This window comes from Panthera tigris, chromosome C1 (assembly GCF_018350195.1).
Source record: "Panthera tigris isolate Pti1 chromosome C1, P.tigris_Pti1_mat1.1, whole genome shotgun sequence".
NCBI lineage: Eukaryota > Metazoa > Chordata > Mammalia > Carnivora > Felidae > Panthera > Panthera tigris.
Window position 1 is genome coordinate 133818798 of NC_056667.1, and position 12952 is coordinate 133831749.

Here is a 12952-nt window from a genome sequence, read left to right on the forward strand (position 1 = left end):
TTTTGTATACTGCTGCGTGGTTTGGGTGTTTGAGTGTGCTTTATTTCAGGTGGTTTGCATATGTGAAGTAGAAGGAGGTAAGGTTGGTTGAAGGGTAATTATTTCTTGATAGAAGAATATAAAAAGTATAAACAGCTCAGCTCTTGCTTAAGCAAACTCAGCTCTTCATTCCTGATCTACAATGCAAATAGTATACAAAATAAGGTTTCATTAAAGAGTGACTGTCACATCAACAGGAAAGAGAATGAAGACCTGCTATGCAGTATTATTAGATATATTGAATTTGTTGTCACCATGATCAACAAAATATTGCTTCAAAGGACTATACACTGTGACATAGAAATGGCTTTGCAATACAGAGCACTCCTCTGACATAATTTTTTCATTTTATTGTAATAGAGCTATACCTCTAGAAGAAACGAGTATGAATTTATTAATGGCATGGGTCACTATTAAAAAAGTAATAAACGAATGAGAAAATATCTGTGATAACTAACGATACATTTTGGAAAAGAAAATGAGAAACTTTTTATCATGTGATATGTTCACAACCCCAAATAACTCTATGTCATACGTGTAAAATGGGCCTTTTCCTACTATCCTGGAATTTCAGCTGAGGTCCTAACCCTGAGGATTAATACCTACAAAGGCTAAAAGGAGGTGTGAGACACCCCTCTGCAGGACTTACTAAAAGTAGAAACATTGGCCCCGTGACTGTTACTCATCACCCTCTCAGCCTAAATACGAGGAGGAAATTCACAGGAGTAGATGGGCTCCATGGGAACCTCTTATTACAGAGATTTGGGATGTTTGCCAGAAGGGGAGGTTGGCATCTCTTTCCCCAAACTGGATGACTGCCAAGCTGCTGAAACTCAAAAACCTGCCCTCTCCTCCTGCTCCTAGAACAGAGCTCAGAAGTGTTCTTGGGAGAACCTACTGCATGCCCCCCTAAAATCTAGGGCATAGGGCTATCCTGACGATACCCTTGACTTCAAGATTTGGAAGGTAGGAGGCTAAGTGAGATTGTCCACATGGCAGGGTAAGGAGAAAGGAAGCAATGGAAGCAGCTCCCCTTTCTGCCATTTGAAAGGGAAAGCACGCCTGATTTCCTCCCATGCCCTCCCCGTGGCCCTGGTGGAGGGGAGTCGTACAAGATCCATACTGAAAGGACTATGCTCAAGAAGGTTGACTTCGGGGCAAAGAGGATACCCTTGGGGCAGGATCTGAGAGAAGGATCTGATTAGAGGTCATGCAGGGAGGGTTTCGTTCATGCTAAGGAGTACCTACCTCTGTGTGAGAGGTCTTCCCAGGAGCGTCTCAAAAGAACATACCTCTGCACCACACACAAGAGTTGGAATTTGCCTCCTCTGACAGAAGGCATTGGATGCACATGAGAGACCCTCCAAGAGTTTCAGCTATGTAATAAGCCCTCCTCTCTTTTCCTCCAGTCCTTCCTCTTAGTCCAGAGCCTGCTGTAGGACCTTGAAGGGGAGGACAGGAGGCAAGAATGGAAGTGCATGCACCTGGTTTATTGAACAGGTTGCCCTCGATGGGTATAATAAGGGAACAGTTTCATTTTCCCCTTTGCCACTGCCTTCAGACACATCTCAGATCTCCTTTCTCTTCCTGTTGGTGTCAACTTCCGCACCTTGGCTTTCTGGCTTGTGATTATTTTCTTCTGGTACTGTTAGCATTTCTACCCGCCCCCCCCCCCATGTTATAATCTAGGAATAGGAGAGGTCTTTTTTAGACGTGACACTAAAGGTAGAAACCACAAAAATAAAGAATAGGTTTGTCTGTGTAAAAATAAAGTGTTTTAACGTATCAAAAGCTTCATAAATACAACTGAAGGGGAACGTGCAAAAGTGAAAAAAACTATCGGAAACCTATCCAACAGAAGAGTTAATCAGCTAACTCTTAGCGATCAATGGGGCTAGCAGGCAATCCCAGGTTCAATAAAGTCTGCCACTAGCTGTGTGATTCAGCTAATTCATTTCACATCTCTGAGCTCCAGTGTCCTCAGCTATGAAAGGAGGTTAATACCTTTACCTACATCAGTGGGTTGGGGGAGAATTATATAAACTAATTTGCGTACAGCATTTAGCACCGTGTTCAGCAGAGTATGCACTCAAATAAACATCAGTTTTGTATCCTCATCACCATCATTAAATCTCCAAGTGGCTAGTTATGGGTAGTAAAAATCAATTTATAAGCATTCTTCTTCTTTATTTTTGTATTGCCACAGTTTTCGACAATGAGCGTGTGTTACTTTGGTGCGGAAAATATGCGAACTATTTCAATTAAGAAAGAAAATAAGAATAAAGGCGTGTGTGAGCCTCTGCCAAGTTTACAGAGTAGAGAAAGGCAGCTGCGGGTTTCTCACTTGGGCCAGTCGGTCATCCTATATAGTTTGTTACACAGAATGTCCCTCAGTTACTGAACAGGGAAAGTGGTTCTCTTCCAAGAAGGCAAGAACCATCTGGTCATTCATTGATAGAAATAAATATCTGAACACGAATCATGTTTCCACCGATCAGTATACATACACGCAAGACATGCGAAAGGCATAATAAAAGCTTTAGAAAACATTCACAGGAATAGAAACAAACATTTTGTATCACAGCTTTGTGCCATGTTGTCACATCGGGTTTTACTTGTTTATCATATCATTTCATTTACTCTAATGAAAAATTACTCCTAGGACTCAGTTTCCTTTATTGGCATCGCCACTCATTCTGGGCACAATTTTATAAAAATAAGGCACATGGAAAGATACTGATGTCATTGTCAGAGGAAGCAAAACCATATGAGAGCCCTGGCTCTGGTGCTCATTGAGGCTAGATGGAAGTGAGGGGGAAGAGGCTCTGGGATGTATGTGTCACTGTATTGGAGATGGGCGTCCTCCACAAACAAGCCCAATTCACAAGAAAAGAACATAGACTGTAGAAGGGGGGGTCCAATTTTTAAACTATGTTACCAAATACACATTTGCTTCTACACTTTAAAGCAGGGCTGAATCGCATTTGGATAGAGTTATAGCATTGCTTTAAACACACACACACACACACACACACACACACACACACACACACCCCGACACACACACACACCATGGAGGTAATCCAGTTAGTCCTGCAACGCAGATGTGCACAAGAATGCTCCAAGTGATTAAGATAGGGCTTTAAAGTTAGTTAATTAGAAACATCTCTCTTTATAGGATCAACAGTGATACTAGCTTTGAGTTCTCACTGGCCAAATTTGAATTTAAATTTTAAGATGCATGGAACACCCTTTGGACTTGCTCTTGTGTTGAACTTAGAGGAAGGGCCTTCAGTCTTCAAACTTCTCTGGTTCAAATCTAACTTTTTAAAAAATAGAATTCTGCTCATCTGATATTATTAAACTGAGCTTCTCATAAATAGCATTATCCTTTCTTGGAAGAAAAGAGAACAAAAGTCGTACAAGTGTACTATTTTAGAACCTATCCTGATAAGGAGAAATCACTGTCATTATAACCAAAACCACACTGCTCTTCCCTGATTTTTGGCATGATCCTGCTTAAAAAGGCCAGAGGACCACTGAGAGGGTAAAATACAATAATTGACGGGGAACTGTTCAGCATTAGTGCTTGGCACAAGTAGTTGCTTAATAAAGTTTCAGTTTTACAGAAATGAAGGTGATTGCTAGAAAAGTGAACCTAGAGGGGCACCTGGGTGTCTCGGTCGTTTGAGCGGCCAACTTCAGCTGAGGTAATGATCTTACAGTTTGTGGGTTCTGGCCTTGCGTCAGGCTCTGTGCTGACAGCTCAGATTCAGATTCTGAATGCAGTACAGTTGGGAGCCTGATTCAGATTCTGTGTCTTCCTCTCTCTCTGCCCCACTCCTGCTCGTGTTCTGTCTCTCTCTGCCTCTCAAAAATAAATAAAAATGTTAAAAAAAAAAAAAAGAGAAGTGAACCGAGTTATAATAAACATGTAATTTTAAAAAAAATTAATGCTTATTTATTTTTGAGAGAGAGACAGAGCACGAGTAGGGGAGGAGAGAGGGAGCAGGCTCCAGGCTCTGAGCTGTCAGTACAGAGCAGGACACAGGGCTCGAACCCACGTACTATGAGATCATGACCTGAGCTGAAGTAGGATGCTTAACCTACTGGCTACCCAGGCACCCCAACATGTACTTACTTTAAGTTCAACTTTTATTTTCACAAGACTAAATAAATATCAAGCTCCCAGTCTACATGTTATATGTGTGTGTGTGTGGGGGGGGACAGTTTTGCCACTGGATATTTTAAAGTCACATTAACTTGAAGCTCTCAAAGGTCAAATGAGGCTGCTTCCCATTGGCCTTACACTCCTTGATCCAAAGCCACATCCACAGAGAACACAAGGTCACTCCCAGTCTCCTGGGATCATGTTTACAAGACCATTCATCCACAGATTAGCAGAACAACCCAACTTCTGCGGTTTACTAAAGAATAGATCAATTTAGGTCATCCTCAACAGATATATGTTACTCTTCTATTGGAAAACAGTATGGGTGTACTCCTTGTAAGAGATACACTTGATCATTTCCGCCTGAGAGGATTAAAGGAGCTGCTGGCGTTAATGGCAAAGGCGCTTATGTGCAAAACTGTGGACTTCCCATCTTGTTTTATTTGTACTTTGTTCACAACTCCAGAGAAGTTGATAACAATGCCAATTAAATTTTGCCCTCACTGAAGTGTCACATATGTCCTAGAAACAGAGCTGGGAGGGAAGGTAGGGTGTGTGAGTAAACATTCTTCATTAGAAGGGGAAATGTTGTAAGGCACCTTTAGAAGCCAACTGCCTTGGACTCAAATTTCAGGGTTATCACCTAACAGGTAAGTAGCCCTGGGCCAACAAAATAACCTAGTTGAGCCACTGGTTTTTTCACTTATTAAATGGGAACTTCTTAGAGTTATTTGAAGGATTAGCTGAAATAGTATATGTATGATTGATGTATAAGAGAGGTAATACATCAATAAATGCATTTCACACCAAGGCCATTTGCTTTAGAAAGAAAACACAGCTGCTTAGACTAGATAAACTGGTTGCTGATGTTTTGAGTACTATCATTAGGGAGGGTCTCCTAACAATGTTCCAGAAGTAGTTGATGAATTCAGATATTATATTTACTTCTATTTCTGCTCTAAATAGCTACTATTGAATCACCACCTTGCACTGGTGGCTATCAGTGGTATGACTGGTTTAAAACCTTCCCAGCCACTGGAGCAGTGAGGATGGAAAACTGTGATGAGAACGGCAACCTGCCATCCTTTGTCACATCTTCTTTCTACTATTTCTGATTAGTGCCCTTGCACAAGGCACTCAGAGAGAACCATGAGGATATAGGGAAAAAATGAGTTTGAGAAATATGTTTCAAGCAAGGTCTTCGGTGCAGAGATTTGAGAGCAGGCCAATACAAAACATGACAGCAAAGCTCAGAAAGAGTGGGGTAACGAACAGGAAAGAATCCCATGCCTGGACAGTAATATCAAAATCTTCACTCAAGAATGTTTTCCCCTTGGGGCGCCTGGGTGGCTCAGTCGGTTAAGCATCCGACTTCGGCTCAGGTCATGATCTCGCGGTCTGTGGGTTTGAGCCCCGCATCGAGATCTGTGCAGACACAGCCTGGAGCCTGCTTCGGATTCTGTGTCTCCCTCTCTCTCTGCCCCTCCCCTGCTCATGCTCGGTCTCTCTCCATCTCTCAAAAATGAACATTAAAAAAATTAAAAAAAAAAAAAGAATGTTTTCCCCTCTTCAACTTCCTCTTAGTCAAAACACTATCTAGTTGTACCCTGCACTCAAGTACTGAATAGTTTCAAACAGACATGCAGGTATTAAGTGCCTATTGTGGTACTGCTCACATTTAACTGAAGGGTATTCTTTCCATCCCTCACAGAAAGTAAAAGAAAATGGTGGGAAACATTGTCTCTTTTGACACAATTTGTTGTGACTTTTTTCATTTTTCTTTAACTGATCAGGCCACACAGGTAAACCACAAAAGCAACTCAGTGTTATCATGGGATAACATTATGATTTTACTGAAGAATGCTCTCTGTAAAAATAGTAATGCATTCATTCATTTTTCAAAACCAGTTAGAATTATGGGAATGAATTGGTTGAACAAGCCGCCTAGAGTAGACTTTGTACTGCGTTCACAGAAATAGCTAGCATCTTTCACAACAATAAAATCTACCCATAATGCCTTTTTTTAAAGAACTTTTCTACAACTACCAAAACTTGATGGAACAGTTCCTTATAAGTTTAAATCACAGGAGAGAGTCTGAATAATATTCAAGGCATAAATCAGTGCCACACATCTCCAAATCACCAATTATTAACCTGGAGATCCTAAATGGGCTGCAGGGAGTCCTTGAACCCCTTGTAATTATATGGGAAACTCTGTGTGTGTGTGTGTGTGTGTGTGTGTGTGTGTGTGTGTGTGTGTATGGTTCTTACTTGCATTTTTCTAAAGACTAGAGCCCGTTCAGTTCACCTGACTTCTAAAGGGATTATAACACCGTCATGAGGTTGAGAATTTCTTCATTCCTAAATATATTTTATATGACTGCTCTTTGTTAGGCCCTAGACTAAGCACATAGAAGATGTGGTGCTTGACCTCTACATTTCAGAGTCTAGCAATTGTTGTGAACATGGGAGGTGGGGTGGAATCAGTCTTCTTACTATCCTGCTAATTATCTTTCTCTCTTAATTCAACCCCACCCCATCTCATGTTCTACCTCAGATCTCACACTCCCCTTGGGACAAATTCTCCTTCGTATAATCCATACTGAATCCCACCACCACACTTTCACTAATGTTGTTAGATCAAGCTGAGGTGTCCTCTCTACTCTTATCTTGAAAGGTTCTGTTCAAGACTTACCTTCCTCAAGATGCTCTCTCTGAGACTCCAGAATGTTGATGCTTTCATGTAACTTCATTTTTCATTCTTTTTACAAAAAATTTAATGTTTATTTATTTTTGAGAGAGAGAGGGAGGGAGAGGGAGAGAGAGAGAGAGAGAGAGAGAGAGACAGCATGAGCAGAGGAGGGGCAGGGAGAGAGAGGGAGACACAGAATCTGAAGCAGGCTCCAAGCTCTGAGCTGTCAGCACAGAATCCAACGCGGGGCTCGAACTCACAGACCCTGAGATCCTCACCTGAGCCCAAGTTGGATGCCCAACCGACTGAGCTACTCAGGCGCCTCGCTTCATTTTTCCTTCTGAACTAAAAGTAAACTCTAGAAAGTAGGAGTCACATCTTACAGATAATATTTTTGTTTGTGTTCCTGCCTCAGTTGAGTCTACTCTAAATGCTAGTTTGTTTCCTGCCAGACAAGATGAATAGACTTAAGGATGTCTCTCTGACCTAGATTATAACAGAAGCATAAAAAGATCTTCTCAGAAGAGAAACTGGAAGAAAAAGATGTTAGGGAAGTAGAGGAAACCAAACGACAAGAGAAGAGTCAGCAAAACAATAAGTGCCAAGAGAGACAGGAAGAAAAGTGTGCAACTGGAAGTACACCAAAGGTGCTGGGCTCTCCATGGAGCGTGATTGCGGATACACCACAAAGCGCTAGGAGTATTCTCAGACCTTAGGAGGTAGGCACGATGCTGTTACTAATTGCAGGCAGAAGAGAATCCTCATGGAACTTGTTCATGTCTGGGAACAAAGCTGTAGCCAAGCTAAGAGGCACGGTGTCTTCCTACAGCATGAATCTTAGTAGGAGATGAAGCCTGCCAAGATTCATAAAATGTACCCACTTCTGTTCATTCCAGTGGGAATGAATGCTACTGCCAGACAAAGTTCATAATGCTGTGGGGCCTAACCAGGGTGCACATCAGAAGTTTTAAAATACTGGGGGAGTTTTAAAATACTAATGACGTCTAGGACCCATCTCTGGCAATTCTGATTCAATTGATTTGGGATAACCCCTGGGCACTGGGATTTGTTTATATCAGGTGATTTAATGTGCCACCACAATGGAGAACTGCTCTAATTGCTATCTAGGAAGATAATTCAAGGACTTGGGGAGAAGGGTATAGTCGGGAGGGAGGGGGTGGGTGTGGATGGGTGGTATTTGTCTCTTTTTTAAAGGGAAGGTTATAACTGTAGAAGCAACAACAGGGTATAAGGAGCAAACAGCTGGCTACATGCACAGTGCTAAGAGTTGGTTTTATAAACACAGGGAAGAATACATTAGAAAAAAGTGTTCTTCAATGAAGCTAGGAAAGAATATCCCTATTTGCCAGTATCATCAAAAAGCCTCAAAGCTAAATTTTAGAAGGGGGAGAGGGAGAAAAATCCCTCAGACACAATTGTAAAACCTGAAACTATGGGGGACATAACACAGGAGCAATTGGTAAAAATGCCTGGAAAATTTCAGGGAAAATAAATAGAAAATAAAGGGAAACCAACCCCTTAGAGCCTAACGGGTCCTTAAACAATGCACAGAGCTGAACGTTAAGAGGTTGATGTAACTTGGAATTTTTACTTCTAAGATACTGCAAGGCAACAGGGGAGGGGAAGCGGGTAATAAGAATGTAAGCACTGACTCCCTGCTACCTGAGGAAGGTCATGCAGGTGGTGAGTGCTGCTTTCACTTTCCTGTCCCCGTGCTCACTCCGCCTCTTGTGGGATGCTAGGCCCCCCGCCCCAGCCATAGCGATGCTCAGGATCTAGGCTGAAGCCCGAGCCAAGGTAGACGTGTTCCATGAAAACCTGTGTATCAAGACAAAGAACCTGCTGGGAGCCACCTCCCCAAGAAGACTTCTGAGTTGGATGCATTTTTAAAGGAGCCAACTCTCAAGGAAGCCAACCTGAGCAATCTGAAGGCCTGGTTGGACATCCAAGTACCTGATAAAACCAAGGAGAAAGAGAAGGAGGAGTGGAAGAAACAGCAGCAGAAGGAGGACAAAGATGAAAAGAAGAAAGGGGAAGATGAAGACAAAGGTCCTCCTTGTGGCCCAGTGAACTGCAATGAGAAGATCGTGGTCCTCTGTCAGGGTCTCAAGTCTGAGATCAAGGATGCCTTTGAGCCGGTCAATCTGGTCACCACCTGCAGATACCTCAGCTCTAGGATGGGAACAGTTCTGGAGGGGCTGTCCAGGAGAAAGTATTTGAACTGATGACCACCCTTCACATAAGCTGGAAGGCTTCCGCACTCAAATCTCCAAGTGTTTCTCTGAGTGGCGCGATGTTGTGACCAAAGCAGCCAAGCAGCCCCATGTCGGTGACTATAGGCAGCTGGTGTGCAAGCTGGATGAGGCAGAGTACCGGGACATCCAGTTGATGGTCACGGAGATCCGTGATGCTTATGCTGTGTTATATGATATCATCCTGAAGAATTCTGAGAAGGTCAAGAAGCCCAGGTAAGAAACAAAAGGAATGATCTATTGAGACTCTCCTCTTATTCTGTAATAGGCCAGCAGAGACCTTCCTCTCATTTACACAGGACTCCAGACTTTCCCCTCCCTATCTTCAGCCTTTTGAGGTTACTCCCTCCCCTTGCCTCCCAGGCATAATAAATGGTCATACCACTGCTCTTAAAAAAAATGAAATAAAATAAATAAAGGGATACAAGTATTGAAGTATTAGGACTCTGGGTTCAAACCCTGGGCTTATCATTTATTACAGTGTAGCCCTGGGGCAAGTTACTTAACTTCCTCAAGCCTGAGTCTCCTCATAGGTAAAATCAGAGAATTGTATCTATATTCTAAGAATTACTGTCAATAGGGGCACCTGGATGGCTCAGTCAGTTAAGTGTCTGACTTCAGCTTAGGTCATGATCTCACGGTTGGTGGGTTTGAGCCCCGTGTCAGGCTCTGTGCTGACAGCTCGGAGCCTGGAGCCTGCTTCAGATTCTGTCTCCCTCTTTCTCTGCCCCTTCCCCACTCTCTCTCTCTCTCTCTCAAAAATAAATAAAACATTAAAAAAAGATGTTAAAGAATTACTGTTAGTTTGTATCAAATGAAGTTATAGATGTTAATAACCTATACCGAATGTGGCACATAGTAATTATCTAATACTAGCTTTTTAATATTAGTGCTATTATTTAGAACAACACCTGGCCAAAAAGAAAACTTCATCCAAAAGAAAAAGATTAGCTCAAAGTAGAGAGCTATGTATATTACGAAGTTCATAATATCTGTCTTGTAGATTATAAAACCAAGGGTGAAAACACTTTAAAGAAAAGAGAAAAAACGGTGGTGATATATACACATATTTCTTTTGGGAAGTGCATTGCAGGCTGCCAGGCCAGGTAGAGGACATGGTTTGGTAAGAGACTACAAAGCAGGAACAGAAGTAACATAAAGTAGTGGTGGGGGGACTTCAACCATGAGGACACCATCTGGAAGGCTTGCTTGCTTGGCAAAAACACAATATTGGGTAAATTCTTGACTTACTCTGCTAAGAGTTTAAGCTCTAAAAAGGCAGATGAAACAAGTAGGGAAACTACTTTTCTGGACTTAACTCAGACAATTTGAGATGGAGAGGTGAGTAGGGGATGTGGAAATGATCAGGAACTTGAAAGAAAGTGACTACTTCGGATCACAAAGCTCTTAGCAACAGAGGAAAACTACGGGGAGTAAACAGAATTTGGTATGTGCTTAGGTCAGAGATGCATTTCAAAAACCTGAGAACAGATAGGTTTTATGCCACGGAAAAGATGGTGTGGGAAGTGTGGTATGCGTGCAACCGCATGTGTGCACAGAGCAGAACTGAGGACAGCACCTGTTCAGGTACCAGGGTTCTTACACGGTCAAGGACTCCACTGTTTTCTGCTGCTTGGTCTGTGTTCAAGAGGGTAGCATTAGGGTGGATAGGTAGAGTGAGGAAATCTCACTTTGGGTCTTTCTAAGGTAAGACGTATGAACAATCAGACTGTCCCCTTGGATACACAGAGCACTAAGATACCCGCCAATGAAAGATTCTAGGATTGTTGTTTAAATCTCTCCCTGAGTTAGGATAAAAGGCCTCGACATAGCAATGCAACTCCGGCTTCTAGGATTTAGACTATGTCGCCCCAGCAAGGGCGGGTGCACACACACCACTGTTCAGCCCTTACCCGCTGTGTACCTAGCGTATGGCCTCTAAGCTCCAGGGAGGATTCTGCCCCGCTCACTTCTGTGGTGAGGCCCCTGGCAATGAAACGGTTAATCATTTGTCCTCAGTTGCAGTTCAGAGTGGTTTAGTGGCCTCTGTCTTAGGCCATACTTTTTTTGTTCAGGTTGCAAGACAATGAGAGGTGGTGGATGGTGGATGCTGGATGCCACTCGGCCTTCAATCCCACCTCCAGTCCATTTCCCCGGAAAATTCTACTTGGAAATGGAAAAATGTCCCATTAGTTTAATTGAAGTTGCCGATGGTCCTCACTCCACCCTACCAAAAGAACGCGGCTTCATTTGGAAGGGGAGTTCAATTAAAGTCCACATTGTTCTCCAGTTTCCTCTCTTTCCTTTAAATTACCTGCTGTTGGAGCCACTGTTTTGTTCTGTCTCATTTTTGTTTGAAGGGGAGGGGGTTGGAAATGACCACTTCAACGACAGCCTGAAACAAATTCCCTTTTCTTGAGGTTGGTCTCTCAAGTACTTTCCCAACGTTCACTGACAAGGAAATTTATTCATTCTGATGTATAGCTTAGCCATAGCCTCTAGTCATCCGTAATAATAGATAGCACTGCAGCCCTCAACAGAAATGGTTTTTAAGCTCCAATATAACAAAAATATTCTATACTTAAGAGCACACATGAAATAGCTTTCATTTCCTTATTCAAAGATTATATACCTTAAAAAGCATTACATTTTAATCGCTGTTACAATTTAAACTTATATAAAGGCTATAGTTATTTTATAATAAGAAACAATCACCAGTGAATATCTATATGTCAAATGCGAAGAACATAATGGTTATCAATTCACAGGGGAATTTAATCTAAGTTAACACTTGACAGATGTTTAGAACCTTTGAGGCACATATCTGTCAAGTTTCAAAGAGGCCAATAATAATGGTGTAAGAAAAGTTTGAATATTTTCTTCATCACAACAGTTTTCAGAAAAGTATCAGTTTATAATCTTGTTCGAAATGCTCAAGAAAAAATTAGATCAATTTAGTTAAGAGTATTTACTCTCTGAAAATTTAGGTCCTTTTCCATCTATGCCTGAAAGTTTCATGTAGTTTTGCTAAGTGACGCTGCAAAGAAATGGGCATTTGAAAGCAAAGGAGACTCCTTAAATCACCTGGTCCTTCCTTATTTTGCTGTATCTTTGGATTAAATTAATACCAGGATACCAGGGCATGTAATTTGCCGGTTAGTGGAAATCCCTCTCATCAGGATATTAAGAATTGCTGTCTCCTTTAGCTGGACTCCTTTTGTATTGTATACAACACAGAGGGAAATGCTATCATAACACTTCAATAGTTAAGTGACTTTATGAGAAAAATAGTTCCAAATGTTTCCTAAAACCCTCCAAACCGCACCAAAGAACATTATCGTAATATTATGTTTCCCCATTGCCTCCATTATTTAAACTTGCTTCTCTTGAAATGATACTTGGATGAGAAACTTAGGTTTATGTAATATATAAATTGTTGCAAAAGGAAAAGCTTGGGCTGCATAATTATTATATATGTAGACATGCCAGATAATTTAATGTTTTCAATAGCTTTTCTTTATTAATTGACAAAAGAGTACACTTAACGCTTTGGGGAGAACTTATTTTTGTGTCTCTAACCTAAGCTATCCAAATAGGCATGTATAATTCTATTAGATTTAGCACAGAACACAAACAACAACACCATAAATAGTTACATATTACATCTGAAAGATATCTGGTTTTTGATACAGTACATATAACCCACATATACTGTATATCATTCATCAAGGTAGCATAACAATACATTTTAGTGAGTTCAGCATCAAAAAGAACCTT

The 12952-nt window shown here is 41.5% G+C and overlaps 1 protein-coding gene and 1 pseudogene across 1 annotated transcript in view; one reads left to right on the plus strand and one right to left on the minus strand.

Moving 5' to 3' along the window:
* GTDC1 (glycosyltransferase like domain containing 1) overlaps nt 1-12952 on the minus strand; it is a 297275-nt gene that overhangs the window by 78974 nt on the left and 205349 nt on the right. The window lies entirely within an intron of this gene.
* LOC102955629 lies at nt 8598-9419 on the plus strand (annotated as a pseudogene).